A 22,237-nucleotide genomic window follows, 5' to 3' on the forward strand; every position below is an offset into this window, starting at 1 on the left:
ATTATGTAGCCCAAAATGAAATTATATATATAAAGCACAGGCATTTACTAGCATTTCTGTGGTCAGATATACAAATTGCATTGCAGGTAGAGCTTCTCCTTTCTCACTTGAGAAAAGTGCAATTAAAAGTAATTTACAGATGTGCAAAATGTACAGCTGTGCTCTTCTAAATTTCACAGAAATGAGCTAAATTGTAATGGATTTAAATTGGATTGGAAGCATCATTACTAGGTTTACTAGTTAAAGGGAAGTAATACCTATGAGTACTTGGGACGATGTATGTCTAAGTGGCAGCAGAACCATTAATGTATTGGAAATTACAACCAGACCAAAACATGCAGCAGGTTTTGTGAAAATCAATTAAGTGTGTAGATCCCCTCTATGTACTCTATGCCTTTATGCCATTTACATTATATACTCCCTGACAACATGCAGAATGATCCAAGTACAGCTGAAATATGTGTTTGTGTGTGCATGTTCACAAGATGATGTGTGTGTGTGTGTCTGTGTGTGTGTAAGAGATCTTTATGTTTTCTTTCCCTAGTGGTAAGGAAAATATCAAGAGTAGGATGTAAGTACATTGGTAAAAATAGGCAATACTAGTAAACTGTCTTTGTCTATTGGATTATAAGCAATGACCATGAACATACATCTCTGGAAAATCAGCTTTTTTAAAAAAATCCATGCATTTCACTTGGAGCTACTTATATACTCAATAGCGATAAACTATTGTCATTAATATTATCTGAGCAGGTAAAGACCTTTATTTTATTGAAGTATAGTTGATTTACAATATTGTACTACTTTCAGGTGTACAGCAAAGTGATCCAGTTTTACAGTTTATATATACATATACATTTTTTTTCAGATTATTTTCCACTATGGGTTATTACAAGATATTGAATATTGGTCCCTGTGTTGTACAGTAAATCCTTGTTGCTTATCTATTTTATATATAGTAGTGTGTATCTGTTAATCCCATACTCTTAATATATCCATCCCCCCACTTCTCCCTTGATAACCATAAGTTTGTTTTCTATGTCTGTGCGTCTGTTTCTATTTTGTAAATAGATTCATTTTTATCCTCTTTTAAGATTCCACGTGTAAGTGATATGCGTATCATAGCATATGATATTTGTCTTCCTCTGTCTGACTTATTTCACTTAGTATGATAATCTCTAGGTATATCCATGTTGCTACAAATGGCATTATTTCATTCTTTTTATGGCTGAGTAGTATTCCATTGTGAGTGTGTGTGTGTGTATATATATATATATATATATATATATATATATATACACACACACACACACACCACTTCTCCTTTATCCATTCATCTGTGATGGACCCTTAGGTTGCTTCCATGTCTTGGCTGTTGTATATAGTGCTGCTGTGAACATTGGGGTTCATATTGGAATTAGAGTTTTTGTGTTTTCCGAATATATGCTCAGGACTGGAATTGCTGGATCTATTTTTAGGTTTTTAAGAACCTCCATACTGTTTTCCATAGTGGTCACATCAATTTACATTTTTCACCAACAGTGTAGGAGGGTTGCGTTTTCTCCACACCCTCTCCAGCATTTATTATTTGTAAACTTTCTGATAATGGCCATTCTGACTGGTGTGAGGTGCTACCTCACTGTGGTTTTGATTTGCATTTCTCTAATAATTAGCAATGTTGAGCATCTTTTCATGTGCCTGTTGGCCATCTGTATATCTTCTTTGAAGAAATGTCTGCTTAGGTCTTCTGCCCATTTTTTGATTGGGTTGTTTGTTTTTCTGGTATTGAGTTGTATGGGCTGCTTGTATATTGCAAATTAACCCCTTGTTGGTTGCTTCATTTGCAAGTATTTTCTCCCATTCTGTAGGTTGTCTTTTTGTTTTGTTGATTGTTTCCTTTGTTGTGCAAAAAGTTTTAAGTTTGATTAGGTCTCATTTGTTTTTGTGTTTGTTTTTTTTTTGCTTTTATTTCTTTTGCCTTGGAAGACTGATCTAAGAAAATATTGGTATGATTTATGTCAGAGAATGATTTGCCTGTGTTCTCTTCTAGGAGTTTTATGGTGTCATGTCTTATTTTTAAGTCTTTAAGCCATTTTGAGTTTATTTTTGTGTATGGTGTGAGGGAGTGTTCTAACTTCATCAATTTACATGTAGCTGTCCAGCTTTCCCAACACCACTTGCTGAAGAGACTTTTATCCATTGTATTTTCTTGCCTCCTTTGTCAAGGATTAATTGACTGTAGGTGTATGGGTTTATTTCTGGGCTCTCTATTCTGTTCCATTGATCTGTGTGTCGTTTTTCTGCCAATACCATGATGTTTTGGTTGTGTAGCTTTGTAGTATTGTCTGCAGTCTGGGAGGGTTATATCTCCAGCTTTGTTCTTTTTTTAAAAAACTTTTTATTTTATATTGGAGTATATCCGATTAACAATGTTGTGATAGTTTCAGGTGCACAGCAAAGTGACTCAGCCATACATATACATGTATCCATTCTCCCCCAAACTCCCCTCCCTTCCAGGCTGCCACGTAACATTGAGAAGAGTTCCCTATGCTATACAGTAGGTCCTTGTTGGCTATCCATTTTAAATATAGCAGTGTGTACATGTCAATCCCAAACTCCCTAACTATCCTGTCCCCCCATCCTTCCCCCCTGATAACCATAATTTCAGTCTTTAGGTCTGTGAGTCTGTTTCTGTTTTATAAATAAGTTCATTTGTATCATTTCTTTTTAGATTCTGCATATAAGCAATATCATACGATATTTCTCTTTCTCTGTCTGACCTACTTCACTCAATATGAGAATCTCTAGGTCCGTCCATGTTGCTGCAAATGACATTACTTCATTCTTTTTACTGGCTGAGTAATATTCCATTGTATATATGTACCACATCTTCTTTATCCATTCCTACATCGATGGACATTTAGGTTGTTTCCATGTCTTGGCTATTGTAAACAGTGCTGCAATGAACATTGGGGTGCATGTATCCTTTCAGACCATGTTTTTCTCTGGATATATGCCCAGGAGTGGGATTACAGGGTCATATGGTAGTTCTGTTTTTAGTTCCAGCTTTGTTCTTTTTCCTCAGGATTGCTGTGGCAATTCTGGGTTGGTAAAGATGTGTTCTTGCCCAAGTTTCCTTGGGCTTGAAATAGACTTCTTTTCTTTGCAGCTAGGAATAGCCAAACTTTTCTAAAGCTCTTCTGGGAAGGTGTGTTGATGGTTGAAGGAAGAAGGGGAAATGGAAGGTGAATGATTGCATGATTGCATTTGGCCAGGGAATTAAAGGGCTTTTACTGTGTGTAAGCGCAGAGATTTATTATAATCAATCCATCAGTATTTCAACAATAATTTGCTTTTCCAAGAGTTTTACTAAAATAACTGCAAAAAATTGACCTTGGAGGTAATTAGAAAACTGACTCATTGGTTATGAGTATGCTGATGGAACCCTTTATCTATCCTGCCTACAACATTTTTTTCAAGTGATTGACTCCTGCCATTGAAAGTGTTATACATGATCAGTTATTGATGCAGTGATTCAGATCCTGTGCAGAGGTCTTCATATATCTCATCTCCCTTAATCCTTTAACTAACCATGAAAGGTGGCAATAATTATCCCTGTTGTACGGATGAGAGTTCTTAGAGTGTGTAAGTAATTTTCTTAGAGCTCCTGGCCTAGTAAGTGTCCATGTCAGGATTTGAACCTGTGTTAATGGTGCTTCTCGTCCATGCTATTTTCCTTGCACTATAAGTTTAATGATTTTGACTTTGAGAGTATGAGGAACATTAAATATAATCCTCTGATTTAAAAGCTCTTTTTTTTTTAACAGTTGAAGAAACAAAGTTCTGAAAGTATTAAAAATCAGTCATAGATGGAGAATAGTGAGAGATATTTTATATAATAGGTATTTTTTAATATATGAAGTATGTTTAATGTTGTTTAAGTTAAGCAATAGCCAGTGACCAATAAAACACTTTTGATCATAAGAGTTTTTCTCCAGAAAGAAATGATGATGTATATGGGTAACGATTGCATTTCTAGTATGAGGCTGCTTTGCACATCAGTGGCTTAAAATATTAAGAGCTGTGGAATAGTACAATAGGGGGAAGACATCCTCTCAGTCAGGAAATTTCACTAGCTTGTTTTGTTAACATATATGTTATTATAACCAAAAAGGTACAGGAATTGGAGAGGCACAGTGATTTTTCATTGTGGTCATCAATAACACCCAGTGCCCCCGAGCAGAGCACTATCGTGGCATTCCACGGAAGCGGAGACTCAGAACCCTTCCCATAGTGCTTCACTGCTCTGAAGTAGGTGTTCCCACTAGATGATGGCATCTCTTTAAAATTCAGTTTGTCCATATCACAGGCTGTGTAGAAAGAAACTTGAACTATATTATAGACCACTTGTTAGTAAATGTTTTAAAATTAGATTTCTAATTTCTGTTGGTAAGAGTAAGACTTAAAAGAAATGAGGATATGGGCATAAAATGCATTTTATAAAACTGTTTATTTTACTTCAATTACGTTTTATGTAATGCTGGATATTATTTTTCAAAATATCTTGATGAACATTGAAAAATTTGGTCCAAAATCACTTTTCCAACACTCAGATATTTGATTTATTGTCTTTTAGAGCTGTGATAATTGAATACTCTTTCTTTAACTTCCTTATTTTATCCAGGAGAAAATGGTGACTTAGAGGGGAAAAAAAATGGTTTTTCTGCTCATGGTAATAATACTAGAGCCTGGAAAGTTGGCTTTGAAAATAAATCTCCCTTCAAGTTTTGTATTCCTTTCTTTACATAAGGGCCTCATTTATATCCAGTTAGCAAATGTTCTGTTTTCCTCTTTTTAAAACATAAGTGGTATGGAAACAGAATAGAAGGGGGATTTAGCTTCATTATTAAATATGAAAGAGACTAATAAAATGTATATATAATTGAATATAACCTTGCCATGAATTATTGTTTCTGTAAAGTCACATTATTAAAAGTTTCTAGTTTATAATTTCATCCTTGATTTATATCCTAGGTCACTCTGATCCTTTAATGAGTTTTGTTGAAATGTTCACTTAGCATCCTTTCTGAAAAATTGAAGATAGTCCTCTGAATTTTTTATTTCTTTATGAGATTAAAAGTTTTTTTTTTTTCTAAAAGGAGATATTTAACATACATGATTCTTAACCATACAGCTGGGTGAATGTTTTACATATGTGTAAATATATGTAATCATATGCATACATGTAATCTCTCAGATCAGGATTTAGAAATTTTGAGCATCCCAGAAGACTATTTCATGCCCTATTGATATCTATCGCCATTGATTAGGTTTACCAGTTTTTGATTTCATATAAATAGAATCACACAGCACATATACATTTTTGTCTGGCTTATGTTACTCATCATTTTGTCCATGTGATTTTCCCCATCTGCATATATCAATAGGTTGTTCTTTTTTATTGTGGTGTAGTATTTTTTATGTGAATATAGCAAAATTCATTTATTAATTCTACACTTATTGGTTGTTTCCAGCTGCCTTTACATAATTTTTAAAATGTAGATGTGGTGTCAAAAAGGTAGAAGTCAGTTTTTCTCTCTAGTAGATAAAATATGAAATAGAATCACTTTAATTAAACCATTAAAGGCAGTGATTGCTTTATATAACTGACTCATGCATATTTGAACCACGTGACACAAGGACTCAGCATCACTATTATTAATGGAAATATTTTCTGAAACTGAGAATTAGTATGTATTATTTTAAGTAGATGCTACATAAGTATTTGAAAATATTTAAACCTTTAACCATTATTCTTTTTCTTTTGTTATTTATTACATATATGTAACTATAATTATAGGTTGGCCCACATATGCATCTTTTTAAACTCAATTATCAATTTTTTTAAAGTCCTTATGGATTGCTGAAATTTTATGGTATAGAAAAAAATTAAACCATTGTCTCTGACAAAGAATAATTTGGAATGATTCTGAACATATTTAACCTCATAATTTCATATATGAACAAAATAAGATCCAATATTTTGACACTAAGGATAAATATTTGTTTGAAAGTAACGCAAATAGTTTTAGAGAGATTTTTGTTACCATTTTCTGTCATTTTTTTTTTTTTTTGGTTCCAGGGTTCCTATCATTCTATATTCAAATTTAAGATGATTTACTCTACTAGGAAAACACAAACATTACCAATAAAAATTGAAAAGTTCTTTGTTGTAGAATAAAATAAGATTAAATTGTTGTTTAGATGTTATTAACCAACTCACCTATTGAGTTATTTACTAGCTTCTACTGAGTACATCAGTAGAAGTGCTAATGAATATATTTTGTTACATTGTCTTTATTGGTAAATAATCTGGGATTGTCATTTGGTATTATTTACACACTAATAAGCAACTGCTTTAAATAAAATAAATAACATTAAAGTAATGTATTAAAATGTAGTTTACAAAGCCCTTTCACATAATACACACATTAACTCTGGCAGGGAGAAGATATCGCACTTCCCCAACCCAAACAGTGAAATAATTGGTATCCTATAGTTAGTAAAGAATGATCTATGAACTGTACTAGGATTTTTTTCCCACTCTAATTCTGTTATCTCTTATTATAAGAAACTACATCTCTGTAAATAATGGAACCCCATTTAAGAGGCCCAGGGAGAATAGTTTACTACATTTTTCCAAAGTATTTTTTTTAAACTGGTTTTATTTATATTTATTACACTACAAAATTCCCTTATAATATGGAAATTTATCATCAATAAATAATAATTTGTTTTTACAGGTCTTTCAGGGGTTATATTTTAAAGACACTTTAACCTCTAAAAACAGTAGTACCACTTCCTAATATTTTTGTTTTTATACAACCAGTCCAAATTTGGCTGAGGTCAGTGATGCTTTTTATTATTTTTGACAACTATACAATGCCCAATAATGATTCTATTCTTGACACCAGCTGGCAGTAACCTTCCCTCTCAGATGAGTTCATAGATGGCCTGTTCACCATGCAAACATGTAATGGACACTACAAAATTCCACTGCTGTGCTTCTGCTTAATTAGGTGTAGTTTCATCTAATAGGAAGAGAAAGCCAACTTCCCGCAATGCTTTTTTTCCCATAATTTTATTTTAGATATTAAATACATTTTCAAAAGTGTGAAGTATCTGAAAGCCTCTGAAAAAACAAACTAATGCAAACATTTAAAAAATACTACCTTACTACTATGTTATGTATCTTTGGCTTTGCAAAAATATGGTTGACTTCAAAATACTGTCCTCTTTAACTCAGGATGTCACCTTGTAGTGATCGGCCTTTACTGACCCGTGAAAATGGATGGAGTTATTCTGATCTCACTATGGAGAAGGTCAAGTTCACAGCTTGGATTTGAGAACAGCAGAAGGAATCACCTTAGAGAAAGAAGCTGATTTTAAAAAAGCAAATGTTTATTTACATTGAGTCCATCAGAAATAGGTAGATATCAGGAAGGAAACAACTGCAGAATTACTTCAGGATATTTTTAAAGCGCCTCTACTTAGGTATCCTTGTCTAAATATGTTAACTTTATAGCCATTTCCTCTTGAAGAATGCATCAACTTTTCTCTAGACCCATTTTTTTTTTTTAATTTTTCAGTTAACACATGCCTATTTTCTTGCTGTAATATTTAAGCAATTTTATCTTAAAGATTTTATAATACTTCATCTGTCCTTATTTCTGTTGTTTTGCAATTCTGTTTGCTTTAATAGAGCTGCTGTAAAAAGCAACCATGGTAATCAGAAATAAATATTATAATTCACAAAACTAGCATGTCTTACAGAGATACAAGTTAAAATATAGTAGAATATATGCATATATTTATTATTATAAGTTCATCTCAGTAAATATATATGTATATGCATACATATACATTTTACTATAAATATATACCATAAATACATTTATATTATATATAATATTATAGATAAATATATATTTATAGTAGAATGTATATGTATGTGTATCTATTTACATATACACATTTATTTACTGAGGTGAACTTAATTCCTGAAAATTATTTTATGCTTTGAAAATTTTATCTGGAATAGTCTAAATCTTAGGTTATCTTGGGTGGGTATAAAAGGTCTCCAAGAGAAAACAGCAATAAATATGACTTTTTATTAATAGTAATTAATTTTGAAACTATAATATTTATATTCTGAAAACACTATTTTTTTATTTGTTAGTTTGATATAGAGCAAGAAGCAGTACATTAATAGGTTATCATTTTTCCCAATATTATATTTTTTGTTAAAAGAAACTGAATTTACATTTAAGTACAATGAACAAAGAAAAGAGCTCAATGTTTTTATTTTGTCCAGACTTATTGTGAAATTAGTCTAAATAATTTCTAATTAAAGTACAAAATTTCTAGTCAATAACATGTTTTAAATGCACAGAACTTAACTGTCTATAATAGCTGTTTCGCTGTAATCATAGTTATGTGTATAATTTATCAATAAGTTTTCTTTTGAAGGGAGGGGATATATCTGATATTTCTTTGATTTTTTTCTTGTCTTGTTTGTAAGAAGTTCTAGTTTATAGAAAACTAAATGGCAATTCTGGCTGATACAGACCATAATGATACCCAAACTCAAAAAGAAAATTGCCATATGTAGAAGATTGTCTTCCTGCCCTGTCCAAACTAGTTATTCCTTATTCATTGTAGGACCTAATGTTCATTGATAGGAAATAACATTCCATTTCTGATGCATGACTAATTTGTCATTTGAGTTGTGTTAAAAAATTCAATAAAATTCAAGCCATAAAGGATTAAAGAGTTACAGATTATCTCATCCTTTTGCACCGTTTTGATTACAAAATTTTTTTAAAAGGCTTTTTAAAGGAAATGTTGCAAAATTAACTGCTAACCTTTCACCCTGTGTTGTTCTTCCGGTTTCTGGTGGGTGCTAGCTATTAAGTAAATGATTCAAGGAAGGAAAAGATGAACAAAGGGCATGGTATATGCATTGACCATAGTAATATCTGCCTTCTCCCTAGAATAATAAAAATCAATCTGCAATCAGAGTGGTTCATCAGTTACCTATCGTCCATGTAATGAACACACATTTCTATACCCTTATTAAAAAGACATTTGTAGGTACTTCTGTCCCCATGAAGATTATAACTTGGTTGAAAATATTAAACAGAAATGAGCCACATGAGAAAAATAGAAAATAGGCTAAATTGACTGGGCTAGTGGATTTTTTAAAATATCATGTGCTTTACTTAAAAGAAAAAATAATCAAATCAATGCCAGTAACAATCTCTTTGAACAACTTTCTATGAAAAATAGACTTTGAAATTCCATATGAGCCTATTTGAAAGGTAACTGAATTTTACAAGACCATTAGTTGATATTCTGTGTGAAAACTACCCTGATAATATATTGGGCACCCTACTTCTATATCTCTTGTAGAACAGGAATTGACATATAATTAACAAATACATGTTGAATGAATGAGTAAACAGTCCTAATAATATGAGTATTTGTTTCTCCAACTGGATTTCCCCTTCTCCACATGGCTTATTTCCTTAAAGACTAAGAAGATTCTTAAAGCTGTTTCTGGAGTGCTTATCTTTCAATGATTCAGTTACTTGGCAGAGGACTGGCATCTAGTTAAAACTTACGTATTCAGAGAAATCACTCTAATTCCCATTTTGTAATATTATCAGCCAATGAAATTGATAATTTCAGAGGATCTTTAAGTGTGGGAACTTGTAATCCTTGTGGCTTTATCTGGTCCGTGAAAGAACGAAGGGTGTTACCAAGGGTTTAATAATTAAACTAATATTCAATTATTAATAAATTTTGATGTTTAGTGAGGATACATACAGAAATATAATAAATTTGTTTGGCGCCTATGTTATAATACCTTTTAATTAGTGTAGTAAATGGAGCAGTATTTTTCCTCTTGATGTAATGATAACTTCTAAATCCTACAGTTCATGGGTATCCTGATTCTCCTATTCATGGCTGTTGACTTTGGCTCTCTGTATGCCAAATTATCACTAGAAAATTTCTTTACTAATCATCAAGAAGGTTTAATCAAAATCAGTTTGTTTGGTTACCAACAAATGTACCCTTAGGAGTATGGGAGAAGCCAAGTTTATAATGATTGAATTATTTTATTATGTATTACGAACACAGATATAAAACCCCCGATCTTTCCCCTCCTCTCTCTTCCCCCAAAAAATAAATGGAAGAGAATTGGGAGCAAATAATTTTTTACAGCAAAAATCTTTTCAAAAAAACATTACTAGCACCTACTACTAGTACCTCTTGGAGTCTGTACTGGGCTTCTCCTGGAACAGTATTGTTAGAAGAATGGGTGCTGGAGTCAGACTGCCTGATTCAAACCCACGTCTGCCACTTGCTAGTTATCAAATCTGGGAAAAAGTACCTTCCTTAACTTACTTTTCTTGTTTGTAACTTGGTAGTAATAACACAACTGATTTTGAAGTATTTGTTAAATTAAAAAATAATAACATCCCTTCCAATTAAGTGACGATGTATAGAACTTAATCCAGATGTGGGAGTGAATATGAATGAAATGGGAAAGGAGGCATGCCTTTGGAGATGTTAGTCTTCCTTAATATAATGTCATTGAGAAAAGCATCATAGTAGCCAGTGTATTGCCATCATGGAAGTCAAAACAGAGAACAGAGTGGCAAGTTTCTAAGAATATTGGAAAGTAAGAAATGTTGCCTGCTTCGTTTTTTTTTTTTTTTTTTAGATCAGCATTAAGTGGAGGGTATGCCAGCCTTACCTTCCATTTATATTTTATTTTGAAACATGTCATCAAGGAACCATAAGCATGTTAATTAAACCAGAGTAAAACTTCAAAGGATCCACTTCACTCCTCATAGTATAGGTTCACATAAGAAAGAGCAATTAATTTAAAATCCAAGTTTTATATATTCCCAGGTTTCCAGTTGGGAGATGATGAAATATACGTTCTCAACTCTCTTATTTCTCTCTGGAATCAATTGTCACTTTCTTTTGTTTTGTTTTGATATTTTGATATTTTGTTTTGTTTTGTTTTGATATTCTGTGTGAAAACTACCCTGATAATATATTGGACACCCTACTTCTATATCTGAGAAGTATCTCTTGTTTTCTGAAGTAACTGGTTATTTTGATTACCTTCAAAAGGCTAAATGGTGTTCACAATTATCTCCTTTCTCCTTCTGGCGCTAATTCTATTGTTTAGTAAATTAAGGGAAAGGAATACCAGATGAAATGAAGCCTGGTATGATTTTTAAGGTTTGGAAAGGAAATCAGTATTTAACTTAATTGTTGTCTTTTATGTACAGGTTTGAATATTTATATTTGGAATAGCCTTTGAGCTTAATTCATCTGTTTAGACATGAAATATAGTTCCAAGTCAAGCTAACCAATCTTTCATTAAGATGTATTAGTGTCAGTGTATCTTGCCCTGCTTAAAAGTATCTTTTTATACTTTCTGTTTTGAACTATTTAATTTTTTTAAACTTTAGTGAGTTTTCAGTGTGGAAAATCTTATTTGTCTCTAATCCAACCTCTTTATACAAAGTCTAATAAGTCCATTTTAAGAGCAAAATTGACCTTCTTTAGATGACTAGCTATTAGTGGGGAGCACAGTACCTAACCTATGCTGATCTAAATCTCAGAAATGTTTCCTATCTTGGATCTCTTGCATTGCAGATATTGAAAGCATCGATGCTTCTATTCTCTAAAATTTTCACAAAAATATCAGACCTGATAGTGTGATTTTTTTTCCTTTTTACCTCAAGATCTAACTAGAAACATAAATCAGAAAAAAACTAACTGAAAGAAAAAGTTTGAAAAAAAAAGAAAATGAATTGATGCTTTGGGAAAGGAAATGATTTGGTGGTAGAGTGTAGATTAGATTAAAGCAACCAGCTTTCAGAAACTACAGTGTTGAAGTTCAATAAAAGATGCCCAAAATTCTTGAGTGCAGTAAAACACATGTATAGCAGAGGGCCTTCTGTAGAATCTGGATGTTGCTTGATTTTTAAAAAAAAGTGAAAAATATCCTTCAGTGGATCTAGCAATTTCTGAGAACATCTGTATGTTACCCATCCAAAGTAATTAGGAGCTGAAATCATCTATCACTACCTACTGCCACTTACTTCATTTTCATAACAACCCTCTAACTATGTCTCATCAGGAAATTAAATTTCTATCACACAGGTTGAAGGTTATTTACAAAACAGACTTCCACTGTGCTAGTTCATCCTGCATATTGCAGCTAGATTATTACAGCCAGATTATTGCAGCCATTTTCCAACTGATCTCCAAGATTTTATTCCTTCGATTATGTACTCTTTTTCTTTTTCCTGTAGTTTCCTTCAAAAAATTAAGATCACATCTCTACTTCTAAGAGTCTTATGACTCTGTTGCCTGAAGTTTGTTTCCTCCCCCAAAACTTGCATATTGAGTATCATTAACTGGTTATTAATACTAAATTGATCTTGGAGAAACTTTCTGTGAGAAAACATTTCTTGGTATTGTTTTGTAAGTTAAAATACATAGGCACCTTAGATGGCTCAATAGAAATTTTGCAGAAAGATTCTGAAAGATGTTTTTTTCTCCCCACTTTTTTTTAATTGAAGTATAGTTCATGTACAATATCATATAAGTTACAGGTGTACAATATAAAGATTCTGAAAGATCTTAAGAGGTACATGGAAATAGGTGAAGAATAGAGCTGATAGAGAAAAGTGATGGCCTTCTGCAGGGCAAGACACATTATGTAGAGTTTAATTTTTCTTAACCTGCCTTATTGAATAAACTGAACTTTTTCAGAAATTCCATCTTTTAAAATATGACCACCACAATTAATATTTAAGACAATAGCTCTACATATAAGCCATGTATTAGGCCTCTGAGGTCATTGCTTGACTAAAAACATAACTTTGAAAATTTCAGAAAATCTCTTCAGAGTCAACTTCTATAAGCTTGGCAATCTGTATTTGAAGATTGAAAAGAATGAGAAGGTGATTTTGTTTCATTACCAAAACATAAAAATTATATGCTGTGGTTTTATTTTTTTTGAACAAGAGTTTAAGTAAGGAGGTAAAATTCTCATTATTTCAGTAACTATTTTCTAGTTGATAACTACTCCCTGAAGATATTATATTCCTAAATTGTTTTAGCACCAATAGCTACCACTGTAATATAATAAGATATTTGAACTCACTGTACAAATAAAATCCAGAATGTTTTTAAATAAATTTTTAAAAATCAGTTGAGTTTGTTTCTAAAGTATTTTGTTGGTGGCCATGGTAAAATATTGACAATAATGGATTTAAAATAAATGAATATTCTAATTAATAGTAGAAGTCAGACTTCCAAAAAAATTATTGGAAGATAAAGTTTTTGAAATTTTTTATGGCAGTAAAAGAGTAAAATGAAAAAAGAGAGAAACACAGGTCCGTAGTATTAAACATCTATAAAAATCACTATTTGAACTTTCTTGTTACTTTACCATCCTGGACTATCACATTTATATATTGAAATGCTCAATATAGTTTTTATGTTATTGGGGGGGGGGGGAAATGGTGTTCTTCAGAAATTGTGCTTGCTACAAGCAAAAAAATTAAAAAGTAACTTCAGTAAGAACTAACTGGAATAATGAGAAATTTCTGAATCATGGTCAAAATAATGCCATTACCTCCTGCATGATTGCTGCAGTGATTTTTGAAAGCTATACAAGTTGTTTTATCTGATTTTGGCTATCGAAGGCTTTTTCTATCTAAAAGCAGTTGTGGTAATATACAAATGTAGAATAACTTGTGAGTTATATTTTAGATCTAAAGCTATATGTATTTAATGGTATGATCAAGTTCATGTTTGGGAAAGCATCACCTGAAAATTGGGTTTTTAGTATTTTAAGTATTGTCAATTGAACTAAGAGGTGACATTTTTCCTGTTTACTTACATGATAGTTTATATGCTCTATTTAAAAGCAAAATCTCAAAATTCCCAGTTTTAAATGTTACCATAGCTTCATATACCAAAGAAAATAGTTTACTTAATTGAGTTTCAAATCTTGAGCTGGATTTAGTATTAAACATAGTTTAGTGATTATGTATATTTTTCACTGATAGTTAAACATACACACAAAGTATATTTTCTTTTTTAAAAAATGCAAAATATGCTTTAACATAAAATATGAACAGTTGAGCAAAGCATGATAAAAATACTTACTTGGAAGGATTGGGAATTGAGCAAGCACAGTGTATTTTTTGCCCCAGAGGTGGCAGTGGGAAAAGGTCTGTTTACCCGAGCTCTCCTGCTTCCAAATGAGCTCTGATGATTTTAGTTTGATGAATGACTTCAGGGAGCTATGATGCCACCACGCTGCCCAATGTCTTGGCCCAAACAACAAATCAGCTCATAGGTCTCCATGAATGTGCTGCTGGAAAGGATGTGGATTGGTTGGGGATGTATACAGGGAAAAGTTATTTCTGAAGATGGTATTTTTTATAAAAAAAATATTTTAACTGTGCTTCTCCCCTGCTTAAATACTTCCAAGGTAAAGATTATTATTTCTTATTTATGTCTATCCAGAGTCTTGTATATAAAGGTTCCTTTCCTCATAAATGTTTATAAAATAAAATTTGATGTTAGAAACAAGAATGAACTTTTTGCTTCTTGTTGCTTGCAGGGTTAAGGCAAAACTCATGGGACAAGTCTGGTTTTACGTCTTTTGTTTGTTTGGGGCAGGGGGTTGTTTTGTTTTTCTTTTTTGTCTTTTTGATGATCTGTGGTATAATAGAAAAAGAGCCAGCAAGCAAGCAAGAGAGCGATGGTAAAGAGGACAGGAACTAGGGAAAAGTTGTTTGTCCATCCTTTCCATGTCAACTTCACGTTTAAGGCCTCTGCCACTCCTCTTTAGCGTATGATTCAGTTAGTGTGGAACTCTCCCCAGGTTTTCCTAGCACCATACGTTTGTATGTACTCTTCTACATCATGAAAAATTCTTCCCTTCTTTTCTATCTGAAAATTGTCTGCTGGTCCTCCAATATTCTGACATCTCCTTTGAAAAATCCTTGCTTACTCCCCCAGGCAGAGTTTGATTGTTCTTTTCTGGGATGGTACATATCTCTATCACAATGCTTTTCACAGTGCCTTACAAATATTCATTTACATACATGTCTGCTCTCAGGCTAAACTGTCAGCTCCTTACAGCAAGGCATATTTCTTATTCATTTCTGTATTCCCACCACCTTCTATTATGCCTTTCATAGTTGGCATTCGATGAAAGGCTGATTAATCTTTCTAAGCATTAAGCTAGTCTTTTAGAACAATAATGTATTTGCCATGCAGTGATATATGATCCTGAATAAGTAGTTTATGCTCTCTGCTGCCTTTTTTTTCTCCAAAAAAACTACATAATAAAGAAAAAATGCACCAAATTTAAGAACAAGATTTGTTTGAAAAGTGCTAATTTGAGTAACTTGAATACAATAGCTAAAGTAGTATGACTATCATATTAAGATAAATTGAGATTATAAATAATTTTTTCCACACTGCTTCTCAGTTTTTCCTAGACAATAGAATATTAAAGTAGAAAAATCATTAGAGGATATCTTATTCAATTGCATTATAAATGTATATTGAATAAATAAAGGAATGAATGAAGCCGAGAAATGTTAAGTGACACACTCAAGTCACATCTTTTAGTGTCGATGCTAGGATTGGAGCACAGATCACAATGTCAAGTGAAAAGTAAAACCCTTTTAAAATGCTGTGATTTTTTAAACTTTTTATTTTCAAATAATTTTAGACCTATAGAAAAGTTGCAGAAATAACACAGAGAGGACATGTACAGGCCCTCCCTTAGTTTCCTCTATTGTTAACAACTTATGTATTGATAATTACAGTATAATTATAGAAACTGGGAAATTAACATCAAATTCAGGATCCCACATTACCTTTTTTTGTTGGGTCCCTTTGTCTCCTCAATAATTTATAGTTTGTCTGTCTTAACTTTTTTATGACCGTGAAGGGGACTCATCACTTATTTTGTAGAATGACCTTCAATTTGGGCTTGTCTGATGTTTTCTCATGAGTATATTGGGATTATGCATTTTGGACAAGAGGAAGTGTTATGCCCTACTCAGTGCATCATATCAGGGGATACATGATGTCAATAGATCTTATTATTGACGAGGTTAACCATAATCTCTTGAGGAACGTGGTGTTGGCTAGGTTTTTCCAATGGAAGGTTACTATTTTTCCCTTCATTATATACCTATATATTTACTTATATATATATTTATTTTTATGTATATATCTTGGAATAGATACTTTTAAACTGGGTAAATATCCTGTTTTCCTTCAATCTTTTGCCCACTGATTGTAACATTTTTTGGTAGATTTTTATCTGTGACAATTGTTACTATTGCGTTTGCCTAATGTGATTTTGTATGTCCCTCATTCCTTCTACATTTATTAATTGGAATTCTTCAAAAGAAGAGATGTTCCTTCTTCCCCATTTGTTTGCTTATTCAATTATACATTTATATTAGTGTGGGCATGGGTATTTATTTATTGTAGTACTTATAATTCAATACTATCATTGTGTAGTTTATTCAAATTATTCCAGCATTGGTTATTGGCGATTTTTTTCAGGGTAGCTTATTGTCTATTTGATATGTCCCATCCTTTTTTGAGGACTTACTTATTTTTTGACAACACAAGATATTCCAGACTCACCTTGTGTTTTTCCTGCTCAGCCCTGAAATAAGCCACTTGTCCAAGGAGTTCTTGTTCCTTTTATTGGAGAATGGATTTAGAAACTAAGATCTCAGTGCCAGGTATGCTTATTGCTAACAGGGTGTTATTATTTCTAGTCCTTTTTAATGGACAGTGTTAGGGAATATGTGTATATATACTAATCCATGCATGGACTTTAATCCATATTTCTTTCTACATCAATCTGTCTCTAAATATATGAACAATTATGAATTAATATTGATATCTCTGATTCTAATACAACAGGGTTCTCTCGAGCCTCCAGCCTTTCCTTATTTGTAAATTTTCCTCTAACAGAGAAAAACGTGGCTCTCATTATCCATAGTATATTTACTTATTTGTTCAGTCCTGGTAGGCACATCAAGCAGTTACAAAGTTGATAACCCTTACCCCTGTGGGAAATTGACTTACTAATCAGAGTAAAGTAATCCTGTACAATTATTTTTGCCTCACAGTATCTCAAAATATTTTTTTTCCAAAGCTACTTTGGTTCATCATTTTATTTTCCATTCCATTCAATGTGGTTGTGTTATTCATTTATAACATAACTAGGTTCATTTGTTACTCATATGTTTACCTCATATCCTGGGGTTATTTAATTTTTTAATTAATTTTTTTAAATTTTATTTTTTATTAAATTTGCCATGGTTCTAAAAGGCAAAACTATCAAAAATGTTATACTTGGAGAAGTGTTGCTCCCACTACATCCTTACTAGCAGGTTTCCCATTCCCCCCTTCTTCCCACTCTTTCTCTCCCGTTCCATGTAGGTAACCGCCTTTTTTAGTTTCTGGTTTACCCTTTCTGTTATTTCTTTTGCAGATATGTAAATGAACAGGTACATGTTTATTTTCTTGTGTCTTTTTCTTTCTTATAAGAAAGGTAGCTACTGTTGATAGTCTTTTGTAACTTGCTTCCTTATTTAACAAATCTTTCTGAAAACCACTTTGACTCAGTTCATAGAGATCTTCCTCCTTCTCTTATACAGCTGCATAGTAACTTGTTGTGTAGCTCTAACATAATAAAGTCAATGACTTTCCTGTGCATGAACAGTAGATGGTTTCCAATATTTTGCAAATAAAACAATGCTGCAGTGAATAACTTTGTGCACACATATTTTCTAATCGTTGGAGATGTCATGAGGGTAGAGTCCTAGAAGTGGGATTGCTGAATCAATAGGTGATTGATTACATATGTAGTTTTTGTTAGGTATTGCCCGATTTATCTCCAGAATTGGATTTGATTTAGAAACACATTTCCTAATACATGGAAAAAGAGGAATTTATTCACGTTTTCTTCTGGTACTTATATGGTTTCATTTAAAAAATCTAGGCCCTTAATTCATTTAGAGTTTATTTTGGTGTGTGCCATGAGATATGGACCTAATTTTATCTATATCCAAATGGCCACCCAGTTGTCCCAGCACCTATTATTAAAAGTTTATCTTTACTTCAGTGATTTGAGATGCCACTTTTAACGTGCCAAATTTCAGACTGTTTCTCGTTGTTGTATTCCACTTTTCTGGATTATTTGTCTACCTTTGTGCCAGTACTACTTGTTTTAATTATAGAGGCTTTATAGTATATTTTAATCTAGTAGGGCTGGTCCCCCTTGCAGTTTTTCTTATGTAGTGTTTCTCTGGCTATTCTTTTATATTTGCTTTGAAAATGGACTTTAATATCAAGTTGTCTAACTCCATAAAATAGCTTGCTGGTGTTTTTATTGAGATTTTACTGAGTTTTTAAATTAACTTAGGAAAAGCTCACGTCTTTTTAATGTTGAGTTGTCTCAACAAGATCAGGGTGTGTTTTTTCATTTGTTCAAGTCTACTTTTATGTCTTTAAAGAGTATTTTTAAAATTTTTAAATGTCCCACATTACTTGTTAAATTAATTCCTAAGTATTTAATCTCCTTTATTGTTATTGTAAATGGTTTTCCTCTATCATTATATCCTTTATTTATTTATTGGTATATTAAGGCTATTTATTTTTGTATGTTCATATTATATCATGATATTTACTGGAGTCTTTATTTGTTTGAATTAGCTTTATCATCCATTCTCTGAGGTTTTCCTTGTATTCTATCATGTTACCTGCAAATAGATAGTTTTGTTTCTTCCTTAACTGTTTTTGTGCCACTAATTTTGCATTAGCTAATATCTTGAGTGCATTACTGAATAGTAGGATAAATAGTGGGCATGCTTACTTTGTTCCCAATTTTAGTGAAGATGCTTCTACTCTTTCCTCATTAAATAAGATAATGGATTTTGGATAAAGCAACCCTTAATTCCTATTTTTTTTGCATTTTACTTAATCATGAATGAGTGTTCAAGTTTGTCAAAGCTGTTTTCAGCTTCTATAGAGATAATTTTTCCTTAGATCTATGATATAATATGTGATAGCGGTAGATTTATAAATATTGAAGTGATTTTCCATTTCTAATATAAAGCCCATATGGTCCTGGTGCATTATTTTCTTAATATGGTATTGGATTCTGTTTGTTAATAGTTTATTTAGTTTTCTTGCATTAATTATGAGTGATGTTATTCTTTTCTTTCTTTCTTCATAATGTATTTATTTTTTTAGGTATCATTGTTATGCTTGTTTCATAAAAGGAATTACGAATTTTTAATTTCTTCTCAATGCACTGGAATAAATTCTAGGGTCTTTAGATTATATGGTCATAGAAAGTAGGTAAAAAATCCCCTGTCAAAACATCAGGGCCTGGGGCTTTTTGTGGAGTAATTTCTAGAATAGTTTCAGTGTTTTTTCCTATGGAAATTGGACTAAGATTTGTAATTCACATGTAATTAATTTGGTAATATATATCTATCTAATTTTTCAAATTTATTTGAATAGAGCTCTGCAAAGCAGTCCTGTGCGTGTGTCTGTGCACGCATGTGTACATGCATGCGTGTATGTGTTTTAATTTCTTTGGTTTCAGTAGTTATTTCCCTTCTGTCATTTCTTACCTTACATCATTTCCTTCCTATGCTTTCTTACTGCTTTTTCTTGATCAGATTAGCTAGTACTTTTTCTCTCTTATTATTTTAAAAAACAAGATTTTAATTTATTAATTAGATCTACTTTTTTATTATTCTCTGGTCATTTACTTTTATTTTTATTATTCTCATCACTGTGATACTTTTTGTTTTATATTTACTCTTTTTAGTTTTTTGAGAAGAGAAATTAATTCATTTACTTTCATTTTTTCTTTGTTATTAAAGTATTTAGTGCAATGATCTTCCTTTTATCAGATATGTAGTGTTTTCATTGTCATTCTTTTAGTTCTGTAACTTCAGTTTGTGTTTCCCCTTTTAACCAAGAGTTATTTAATGAAAAGGTGTTTTTCTGTTTTTTTACATCCAAGTGGAAGGACTCCCTTGTTTGTTTTTTATATAATTTCTTATTTTATTGCCTTATAACTATGGAGTATTATTTATAATACTTTTACTTTATGGAAGTTACTGGTATTTTCTGTGCAATTTAATATGTGATCAATTTTTGTTAACATTCTGTGGGCACCTGAGAAGAAAGTGTATTCTTTATTCTTAGGGGGTAGAGTTAAATATACATTCATAAGATGTTGGTTATGTTGGTTAAATCTTCTATCTCCTCTCTTAATTTTTTGTCCACTTGTTCTGTCTTGTACTGAGAGTGCCGTAATAAAGTCTTTTATTATTAGTGTTTTTCTCTTCTTGCATCTCTCGTAGATTTTGCCTCATAAATGCAATGTTATGATTTCTTTAGACCTTTTTCAGCTGCCTGAATTCATGGATGGTTCATAAACCTTTCTCATTGAACGAAATGGTAAGATGCATTGGAATTACCTTATTGCTCTGCATAAAAATAAGATTCCATCGATTCTTTAATATATAAATCCCCTTGACAGAATTCAGAACACATGCCTCTTACCTCAAAGTGAATTTTATACCAATTCTATATCAGGTGATACAATGAGAATTGTCTGTGTATATCATGAAACACTTTGTCTCAAAAATAGAGTTTTTAAATTGTAATATTTAGCATTGAATACTTTAGACCATTAAACTATTGACATTTCATGAAAGTTAGCCCTGTGGTTCCCAAACTTGACTGTGCATCATGTTAAGAGCTTGTCACGTAGATGCATATGCCCTACCAATGGAATTTTGGTTCAGCATATCTGGATGTGGCCTAAGACCCAGAAACAGAAAATCTGGAACTACATAGGGGAACCACTGATGTAGTCCTCTCATTTTTCAAGGGTTCCTCTTAAGCAATATTTAATTCCTCACTAACTCACTTTGATATTCAGATGCATTCAAATCTATTATGTTGCTTTGTTGGTAAATGTCCCCCTTCTGGACCTTTGGCATCATGACACATATTCAACCATTTAAAACATACTTAGGTTGGCAATAGGCAGTATTAAGACACTCCTGGATAAAATATAAAAAATTTCCTTAAATCTGTTACTCTTATCTTCCCAGACAAAAAAAAGTCAGAGGAACTGTACTAGCGTCTGAACTAACAACCTTAAATAAAGCTGAAGGATGTGATTATTTAACAAATTTGTTCACCATAAAAAAGATAGGAAAAACTTTGTACACCATAGGTATCTGGGCACTTAGTAAAGACTGTGAGTGATAAGAAATAATACAAAGAAGGAACATGAAAAGAGATTATTTGGAAAATTATACCACAAAACTATGACCATTGAGCTCATTCAAGCAACAGAAATATTAGAAGCCAAGCTCTAATCGTTTGGGGTTTTCCTGGACTTCGAAACAACTAACATCACTTCATAAAGTCAGGTAGGGCAATATTCTGTAAAGTCTTTGTTCTGAGTTTTTAGTTGTTTTGCTAAAGCCTCAGGCTCAATTTCAACTGAATTGTTAGACTGAAGTCTCGTCCAAACTGACAAAATAAGCAGTGAATCTCTGCAATTCTCTACAAAGTACAAAGGAAAAGAATAGGTTATATAACTGACTACATTGCATTTGGCTGGTAGTTTCTCTGTTAAGCTGGTAGGTGAATTACTTATCATCTCCTTCGATTGCAAAATAGATGCAGTGTAGTAATTCAGAGCTTATTCATATATCCTTTAAGACTGATACTGTGTGTTTACATATTGCACACTGACAGTCATTTTCACAAAATTATTGTGAAAGCATTGGTCTTATATTTTTACGTGATGAAATAGAGACAGAGAGGGAATGCTCTGCCTCCGGCCGTCAGTGTGAATCTCTGAGATGACTGGAGGCTGGGAAAAAAGTTCAAGCCTGTCTTCATTTTCCAGGCCAAGATTTCTCTACCAAACCGATTTTCAATATAGATATAAATGTAGTCTTTGATTTCCCTTCATAATATGTGTAAACACATAAAGCTACCTTTGTCCTTATTTCAGGGTTCCTCACTTTCTGCTATTGGAGGCAAA

The 22,237-nt window shown here is 32.2% G+C and overlaps 1 long non-coding RNA gene across 1 annotated transcript in view; it reads right to left on the reverse strand.

Annotated features, from left to right (window-relative positions):
• Positions 1 to 22,237, reverse strand: part of LOC132364910 (uncharacterized) — a 75,398-nt gene that overhangs the window by 16,046 nt on the left and 37,115 nt on the right. The gene's annotated exons all lie outside the window — the stretch shown is intronic.

This window comes from Balaenoptera ricei, chromosome 4 (genome assembly GCF_028023285.1).
Source record: "Balaenoptera ricei isolate mBalRic1 chromosome 4, mBalRic1.hap2, whole genome shotgun sequence".
Classification (NCBI taxonomy): domain Eukaryota; kingdom Metazoa; phylum Chordata; class Mammalia; order Artiodactyla; family Balaenopteridae; genus Balaenoptera; species Balaenoptera ricei.